The sequence below is a fragment of the Temnothorax nylanderi genome, unplaced genomic scaffold, assembly GCF_030848795.1.
Source record: "Temnothorax nylanderi isolate EJ_2023f unplaced genomic scaffold, tnyl_v1.0 TNYL_tig0122_pilon, whole genome shotgun sequence".
Lineage (NCBI taxonomy): Eukaryota > Metazoa > Arthropoda > Insecta > Hymenoptera > Formicidae > Temnothorax > Temnothorax nylanderi.
Window position 1 is genome coordinate 545,278 of NW_027249184.1, and position 9,866 is coordinate 555,143.

Here is a 9,866-nt window from a genome sequence, read left to right on the forward strand (position 1 = left end):
TAAAAATATATTCTTAAAATAAGATTAAAAGAACATGTAAAGTTTAACGTTATTCGCTTTCTTCGTTCCTCTATAAAAAATTCCTGAAAAATACCTATCTTTAAGGACGTTCTCCGGCTCAACTTGTATTAATGCTTAAAAAGAAAAATTTATTTTACTGAAGTTAATTATATACAAAATATTACATATAACATTTAAAAAATAACAAATTATAACTTTACGCAATTATTTCCTTCATGTGCGCAGGCATTAATTTCGCAGCGTGGAATTATTTCCTTCATGCGCGCAGGCATTAATTTCACAGCGCGGAATTATTTCTGTATTTAGTATTGTAAAGTATGTACGTTACATTAGGCCTGTTCGTTTTAGCTGAACTTCTTGCACGGTTCATATTTTTTCTTCTTCTCTCCAACGTGAAAAGAAAAAGAGGAAAGACGAGCCGTGCAAAAAGTTCAGCTAAACCGAACAAGCCTATTATTTTGAAAATATCTTTTAATCGTCTATAGAATTTTTTTAAACACCGGTAGTTTTGCCTCGATTCGAGAATCCATTTTCGAGATATTAGCGAAAAATGCGCAACGCGCGTACGCGTTAACCGCGATTCGAAAGTCCATTTTCGAGATATTAGCGAAAAATGCGCGACGCGCGTACGCGTTTTCGTTGCGACGCAAAATTACCTGTGTTTAAAAAAATTCTATCTCTGCTCCATTTGGTCGTTCAGACTTGAATAAAAAATGAAATTGTGCGGAATTTTGTAAGCTACAATTTTTATATCGACATAAATTTCTGTAAAGTTGATATTTTCCGAGTTATTTGCGAAAAACTGGTTTTTTGGACATTTGGACCCTCCCCTGCCCACAACGTAGCGTCTACACATGGGGACTTTTAATATGTTAAATAGTACCCTAAAACAGGCCTGTTTACAAAGTTTCAGAATAGTTAGTATTATTTCCTCCAAATTTTGAAAAAAATTCTATCTCTGCTCCATTTTGGTCGTACAGACTTGAATAAAAAACGAAATTGTGCGGAATTTTGTAAGCTACAATTTTTATATCAACATATATTTCCGTAAAGTTGATATTTTCCGAGTTATTTGCGAAAAACTGGTTTTTTGGACCTTTTGGACCCTCCCCTGCCCGCAACGTAGCGTCTACACATGAGGACTTTTAATATGTTAAATAGTACCCTAAAACAAGCATGTTTACAAAGTTTCAGCCTAGTCAGTATTATTTCCTCCAAATTTTGAAAAAAATTCTATCTCTGCTCCATTTGGTCGTACAGACTTGAATTAAAAACGAAATTGTGCGGAATTTTGTAAGCTACAATTTTTATATCAACATAAATTTCCGTAAAGTTGATATTTTCCGAGTTATTTGCGAAAAACTGGTTTTTTGGACCTTTTGGACCCTCCCCTGCCCGCAACGTAGCATCTACACATGGGGACTTTTAATATGTTAAATAGTACTCTAAAACAAGCCTGTTTACAAAGTTTCAGCCCTGTTCAAATTATTTCCTCCAAATCGACAAATTTCGAGTCATTTTACAGGGCTACCAGTAGGCCATCCTCCGGCGTGCGTTTAATCCATGGGCCATTCTCCGGCGTGCGTTTAATCCACCGGCCATCCGGCGTGCGTTCAATCCTCCGGCCATTCTCCGGCGTGCGTTTAATCCATGGGCCATCCTCCGGCGTGCGTTTAATCCACCGGCCATCCTCCGGCGTGCGTTTAATCCACCGGCCATCCTCTGGGGTGCGTTTAATCCACCGGCCATCCTCCGGCGTGCGTTTAATCCATCGGCCATCCACCAGCCATCCTCCGGGTTCGTATAATTCATCGGCCATCCTCCGGGGTGCGTTTCATCCACCGGCCATCCTCCGGCGTGCGTTTAATCCATCGGCCATCCTCCGGCGTGCGTTTAATCCACCGGCCACCCTCCGGCGTGCGTTGAATCCATCGGCCATCCACCAGCCATTCTCCGGCGTGCGTTTAATCCACCGGCCATCCTCCGGGGTGCGTTTAATCCACCGGCCATCCTCCGGCGTGCGTTTAATCCATCGGCCATCCACCAGCCATCCTCCGGGTTCGTATAATCCATCGGCCATCCTCCGGGGTGCGTTTAATCCACCGGCCATCCTCCGGCGTGCGTTTAATCCATCGGCCATCCACCAGCCATCCTCCGGGTTCGTATAATCCATCGGCCATCCTCCGGGGTGCGTTTAATCCACCGGCCATCCACCAGCCATCATCCGGCGTGCGTTTGATACATCGGCCATCCTCCGGCGTGCGTTTAATCCACCGGCCATTCTCCGGCGTGCGTTTGATCCACCAGTTATCCTCCGGCGAGCGTTTAATCCACCGGCCATCCTCCGGCGTGCGTTTAATCCACCGGCTATCCTCCGGCGTGCGTTTAATCCACCGGCCTTCCTCCTGCGTGCGTTTAATCCATCGGCCATCCTCCGGCGTGCGTTTAATCCATCGGCCATCCACCAGCCATCCTCCGGGTTCGTATAATCCATCGGCCATCATCCGGGGTGCGTTTAAACCACCGGTCATCCTCCGGCGTGCGTTTAATCCATCGGCCATCCACCAGCCATCCTCCGGGATCGTATAATCCATCGGCCATCCTTCGGGGTGCGTTTAATCCACCGGCCATCCTCCGGCGTGCGTTTAATCCATCGGCCGCTCTAGGAACGCGTCAGGGAGGTGAAAGTGAGCAACCCAGCCGAGTTTCGAGTCGATCCGACCGGCGGAACCCGAATCCGCGAACCGGTGGGCCGATCGCGAAGCCGCTCTAGGAACGCGTCAGGGTGGTGAAAGTGAGCAACCCAGCCGAGTTTCGAGTCGATCCGACCGGCGGAACCCGAATCCGCGAACCGAAAGTCCGATCGCGAAGCCGCGCTAGGAACGCGTCAGGATGGTCAAAGTGAGTAACCCAACCGAGTTTCGAGTCGATCCGACCGGCGGAACCCGAATTCGCGAACCGGAGGGCCGATCGCGAAGCCGCTTTTGGAACGCGTCAGGGAGGTGAAAGTGAGTCACCCAGCCGAGTTTCGAGTCGATCCGACCGGCGGAACCCGAATCCGCGAACCGGTGGGCCGATCGCGAAGCCGCTCTAGGAACGAGTCAGGGAGGTGAAAGTGAGCAACCCAACCGAGTTTCGAGTCGATCCGACCGGCGGAAGCGGAATCCGCGAACCGGAAGTCCGATCGCGGGGCCGCTCTAGGAACGCGTTAAGGAGGTGAACGTGAGTCACCCAGACGAGTTTCGAGTCGATCCGATGCGATAGCCAATCTGCAGCCTTTCTGTTAAGCCGTTGTGTACACGATACTAGAAATCGGGCTTTTCCTTTTCCTTTTCCTTTTCCTTTTCCTTTTCCTTTTCCTTTTCCTTTTCCTTTTCTTTTACCTTTACCTTTACCTTTACCTTTACCTTTACCTTTACCTTTGTGAAAGTGAGTAAAGGCTGATTTATAGAGGCCGTAACCGTTGATTTAAGCCGTAATCTTTAAGAAATTGACCAATCACAGTTGAATGTGAGAAGAACAATCGACTGTGATTGGTCAATTTCTTAAAGATTACGGCTTAAATTAACGGTTACGGCCTCTATAAATCAGCCTTAACCCAGCCGAGTTTCGAGTCAATCCGACCGGCGGAACCCGAATCCGCGAACCGGAGGGCCGATCGCGAAGCCGCTCTAGGAACGAGTCAGGGAGGTGAAAGTGAGCAACCCAGCCGAGTTTCGAGTCGATCCGACCGGCGGAACCCGAATCCGCGAACTGGAAGTCCGATCGCGAAGCCGCTCTAGGAACGCGTCAGGGTGGTGAAAGTGAGCAACCCAGCCGAGTTTCGAGTCGATCCGACCGGCGGAACCCGAATCCGCGAACCGGTGGGCCGATCGCGAAGCCGCTCTAGGAACGAGTCAGGGAGGTGAAAGTGAGCAACCCAGCCGAGTTTCGAGTCGATCCGACCGGCGGAACCCGAATCCGCGAACCGGAAGTCCGATCGCGAAGCCGCGCTAGGAACGCGTCAGGATGGTTAAAGTGAGTCACCCAGCCGAGTATCGAGACGATCCGACCGGCGGAACCCGAATTAGCGAACCGGAGGGCCGAACGCGAAGCCGCTTTAGGAACGCGTCAGGGAGGTGAAAGTGAGTCACCCAGCTGAGTTTTGAGTCGATCCGACCGGCGGAACCCGAATCCGCGAACCGGTGGGTCGATCGCGAAGCCGCTCTAGGAACGAGTCAGGGAGGTGAAAGTGAGCAACCCAGCCGAGTTTCGAGTCGATCCGACCGGCGGAACCCGAATCCGCGAACCGGAAGTCCGATCGCGAAGCCGCTCTAGGAACGAGTCAGGGAGGTGAAAGTGAGCAACCCAGCCGAGTTTCGAGTCGATCCGACCGGCGGAACCCGAATTCGCGAACCGGAGGGCCGATCGCGAAACCGCTTTAGGAACGCGTCAGGGAGGTGAAAGTGAGTCACCCAGCCGAGTTTCGAGTCGATCCGACCGGCGAAACCCGAATTCGCAAACCGGAAGTCCGATCGCGAAGCCGCTCTAGGAATGCGTCAGGGAGGTGAAAGTGAGTATCCCAGCCGAGTTTCGAGTCGATCCGACCGGCGGAACCCGAATTCGCGAACCGGAAGGCCGATCGCGAAGCCGCTCTAGGAATGCGTCAGGGAGGTGAAAATGAGTATCCCAGCCGAGTTTCGAGTCGATCCGACCAGCGGAACCCGAATTCGCGAACCGGAGGGCCGATCGCGAAGCCGCGCTAGGAACGCGTCAGGGAGGTAAAAGTGAGTCACCCAGCCGAGTATCGAGACGATCCGACCGGCGGAACCCGAATTCGCGAACCGGAGGGCCGATCGCGAAGCCGCGCTAGGAACGCGTCAGGGAGGTGAAAGTGAGTCACCCAGCCGAGTTTCGAGTCGATCCGACCGGCGGAACCCGAATTCGCGAACCGGAGGGCCGATCGCGAAGCCGCGCTAGGAACGCGTCAGGGAGGTGAAAGTGAGACACCCAGCCGAGTTTCGGGTCGATCCGACCGGCGGAACCCGAATTCGCGAAACGGAGGGCCGATCTCGAAGCCGCGCTAGGAACGCGTCAGGGAGGTCAAAGTGAGTCACCCAGCCGAGTTTCGAGTCGATCCGACCGGCGGAACCCGAAACCGCAAGCCGTAAGTCCGATCGCGAAGCCGCGCTAGGAACGCGTCAGGATGGTCAAAGTGAGTCACCCAGCCGAGTATCGAGACGATCCGACCGGCGGAACCCGAATTCGCGAACCGGAGGGCCGATCTCGAAGCCGCGCTAGGAACGCGTCAGGGAGATGAAAGTGAGTCACCCAGCCGAGTTTCGAGTCGTTCCGACCGGCGGAACCCGAATTCGCGAACCGGAGGGCCGATCGCGAAGCCGCGCTAGGAACGCGTCAGGGAGGTCAAAGTGAGTCACCCAGCCGAGTTTCGAGTCGATCCGACCGGCGGAACCCGAATTCGCGAACCGTAGGGCCGATCGCGAAGCCGCGCTAGGAACGCGTCAGGGTGGTGAAAGTGAGTCACTCAGCCGAGTTTCGAGTCGATCCGACCGGCGGAACCCGAATTCGCGAACCGGAGGGCCGATCGCGAAGCCGCTCTAGGAACGCGTCAGGATGGTGAAAGTGAGTCACCCAGCCGAGTTTCGAGTCGATCCGACCGGCGGAACCCGAATCCACGAACCGGAAGTCCGATCGCGAAGCCGCGCTAGGAACGTGTCAGGGAGGTGAAAGGGAGTCACCCAGCCGAGTTTCGAGACGATCCGACCGGCGGAACCCGAATTCGCAAACCGGAGGGCCGATCTCGAAGCCGCGCTAGGAACGCGTCAGGGAGGTGAAAGTGAGTCACCCAGCCGAGTTTCGAGTCGATCCGACCGGCGGAACCCGAATTCGCGAACCGGAGGGCCGATTCCGAAGCCGCGCTAGGAACGCGTCAGGGAGGTCAAAGTGAGTCACCCAGCCGAGTTTCGAGTCGATCCGACCGGCAGAACCCGAATTCGCGAACCGGAAGTCCGATCGCGAAGCCGCGCTAGAAACGCGTCAGGATGGTCAAAGTGAGTCACCCAGCCGAGTTTCGAGACGATCCGACCGACGGAACCCGAATTCGCGAACCGGAGGGCCGATTGCAAAGCCGCGCTAGGAACGCGTCAGGGAGGTGAAAGTGAGACACCCAGCCGAGTTTCGGGTCGATCCGACCGGCGGAACCCGAATTCGCGAACCGGAAGGCCGATCGCGAAGCCGCGCTAGGAACGCGTCAGGGAGGTGAAAGTGAGTCACCCAGCCGAGTTTCGAGTCGATCCGACCGGCGGAACCCGAATTCGCGAACCGGAAGGCCGATCGCGAAGCCGCGCTAGGAACGCGTCAGGATGGTCAAAGTGAGTCACCCAGCCGAGTTTCGAGATCGATCCGACCGGCGGAACCCGAATTCGCGAACCGGAGGGCCGATCGCGAAGCCGCGCTAGGAACGCGTCAGGGAGGTGAAAGTGAGTCACCCAGCCGAGTTTCGAGTCGATCCGACCGGCGGAACCCGAATTCGCGAACCGGAGGGCCGATCGCGAAGCCGCGCTAGGAACGCGTCAGGGAGGTGAAAGTGAGTCACCCAGCCGAGTTTCGAGACGATCCGACCGGCGGAACCCGAATTCGCGAACCGGAGGGCCGATCTCGAAGCCGCGCTAGGAACGCGTCAGGGAGGTGAAAGTGAGTCACCCAGCCGAGTTTCGAGTCGATCCGACCGGCGGAACCCGAATTCGCGAACCGGAGGGCCGATCGCGAAGCCGCGCTAGGAACGCGTCAGGGATGGTCAAAGTGAGTCACCCAGCCGAGTTTCGAGTCGATCCGACCGGCGGAACCCGAATTCGCGAACCGTAGGGCCGATCGCGAAGCCGCGCTAGGAACGCGTCAGGGAGGTGAAAGTGAGTCACCCAGCCGAGTTTCGAGTCGATCCGACCGGCGGAACCCGAATTCGCGAACCGGAGGGCCGATCTCGAAGCCGCGCTAGGAACGCGTCAGGGAGGTCAAAGTGAGTCACCCAGCCGAGTTTCGAGTCGATCCGACCGGCGGAACCCGAATTCGCGAACCGGAGGGCCGATCTCGAAGCCGCGCTAGGAACGCGTCAGGGAGGTGAAAGTGAGTCACCCAGCCGAGTTTCGAGTCGATCCGACCGGCGGAACCCGAATTCGCGAACCGGAGGGCCGATCGCGAAGCCGCGCTAGGAACGCGTCAGGGAGGTGAAAGTGAGTCACCCAGCCGAGTTTCGAGTCGATCCGACCGGCGGAACCCGAATTCGCGAACCGGAGGGCCGATCTCGAAGCCGCGCTAGGAACGCGTCAGGGAGGTGAAAGTGAGTCACCCAGCCGAGTTTCGAGTCGATCCGACCGGCGGAACCCGAATTCGCGAACCGGAGGGCCGATCTCGAAGCCGCGCTAGGAACGCGTCAGGGAGGTGCAAAGTGAGTCACCCAGCCGAGTTTCGAGTCGATCCGACCGGCGGAACCCGAATTCGCGAACCGGAGGGCCGATCGCGAAGCCGCGCTAGGAACGCGTCAGGGAGGTGAAAGTGAGTCACCCAGCCGAGTTTCGAGTCGATCCGACCGGCGGAACCCGAATTCGCGAACCGGAAGGCCGATCGCGAAGCCGCGCTAGGAACGCGTCAGGGAGGTGAAAGTGAGTCACCCAGCCGAGTTTCGAGTCGATCCGACCGGCGGAACCCGAATTCGCGAACCGGAGGGCCGATCGCGAAGCCGCGCTAGGAACGCGTCAGGGAGGTGAAAGTGAGTCACCCAGCCGAGTTTCGAGTCGATCCGACCGGCGGAACCCGAATTCGCGAACCGGAAGGCCGATCGCGAAGCCGCGCTAGGAACGCGTCAGGGAGGTGAAAGTGAGTCACCCAGCCGAGTTTCGAGTCGATCCGACCGGCGGAACCCGAATTCGCGAACCGGAGGGCCGATCTCGAAGCCGCGCTAGGAACGCGTCAGGGAGGTGAAAGTGAGTCACCCAGCCGAGTTTCGAGTCGATCCGACCGGCGGAACCCGAATTCGCGAACCGGAGGGCCGATCGCGAAGCCGCGCTAGGAACGCGTCAGGGATGGTGAAAGTGAGTCACCCAGCCGAGTTTCGAGTCGATCCGACCGGCGGAACCCGAATTCGCGAACCGGAGGGCCGATCGCGAAGCCGCGCTAGGAACGCGTCAGGGAGGTGAAAGTGAGTCACCCAGCCGAGTTTCGAGTCGATCCGACCGGCGGAACCCGAATTCGCGAACCGGAAGGCCGATCGCGAAGCCGCGCTAGGAACGCTGTCAGGGAGGTGAAAGTGAGTCACCCAGCCGAGTTTCGAGACGATCCGACCGGCGGAACCCGAATTCGCGAACCGGAGGGCCGATCTCGAAGCCGCGCTAGGAACGCGTCAGGGAGGTGAAAGTGAGTCACCCAGCCGAGTTTCGAGTCGATCCGACCGGCGGAACCCGAATTCGCGAACCGGAAGTCCGATCGCGAAGCCGCGCTAGGAACGCGTCAGGATGGTCAAAGTGAGTCACCCAGCCGAGTTTCGAGTCGATCCGACCGGCGGAACCCGAATTCGCGAACCGGAAGGCCGATCGCGAAGCCGCGCTAGGAACGCGTCAGGGAGGTGAAAGTGAGTCACCCAGCCGAGTTTCGAGTCGATCCGACCGGCGGAACCCGAATTCGCGAACCGGAGGGCCGATCTCGAAGCCGCGCTAGGAACGCGTCAGGGAGGTGAAAGTGAGTCACCCAGCCGAGTTTCGAGTCGATCCGACCGGCGGAACCCGAATTCGCGAACCGGAGGGCCGATCGCGAAGCCGCGCTAGGAACGCGTCAGGGAGGTGAAAGTGAGTCACCCAGCCGAGTTTCGAGTCGATCCGACCGGCGGAACCCGAATTCGCGAACCGGAAGGCCGATCGCGAAGCCGCGCTAGGAACGCGTCAGGATGGTGAAAGTGAGTCACCCAGCCGAGTTTCGAGTCGATCCGACCGGCGGAACCCGAATTCGCGAACCGGAGGGCCGATCGCGAAGCCGCGCTAGGAACGCGTCAGGGAGGTGAAAGTGAGTCACCCAGCCGAGTTTCGAGTCGATCCGACCGGCGGAACCCGAATTCGCGAACCGGAGGGCCGATCGCGAAGCCGCGCTAGGAACGCGTCAGGGAGGTGAAAGTGAGTCACCCAGCCGAGTTTCGAGTCGATCCGACCGGCGGAACCCGAATTCGCGAACCGGAGGGCCGATCGCGAAGCCGCGCTAGGAACGCGTCAGGGAGGTGAAAGTGAGTCACCCAGCCGAGTTTCGAGTCGATCCGACCGGCGGAACCCGAATTCGCGAACCGGAGGGCCGATCGCGAAGCCGCGCTAGGAACGCGTCAGGGAGGTGAAAGTGAGTCACCCAGCCGAGTTTCGAGTCGATCCGACCGGCGGAACCCGAATTCGCGAACCGGAAGTCCGATCGCGAAGCCGCGCTAGGAACGCGTCAGGGAGGTGAAAGTGAGTCACCCAGCCGAGTTTCGAGACGATCCGACCGGCGGAACCCGAATTCGCGAACCGGAGGGCCGATCTCGAAGCCGCGCTAGGAACGCGTCAGGGAGGTGAAAGTGAGACACCCAGCCGAGTTTCGGGTCGATCCGACCGGCGGAACCCGAATTCGCGAACCGGAGGGCCGATCTCGAAGCCGCGCTAGGAACGCGTCAGGGAGGTGAAAGTGAGTCACCCAGCCGAGTTTCGAGACGATCGACCGGCGGAACCCGAATTCGCGAACCGGAGGGCCGATCGCGAAGCCGCGCTAGGAACGCGTCAGGGAGGTGAAAGTGAGTCACCCAGCCGAGTTTCGAGTCGATCCGACCGGCGGAACCC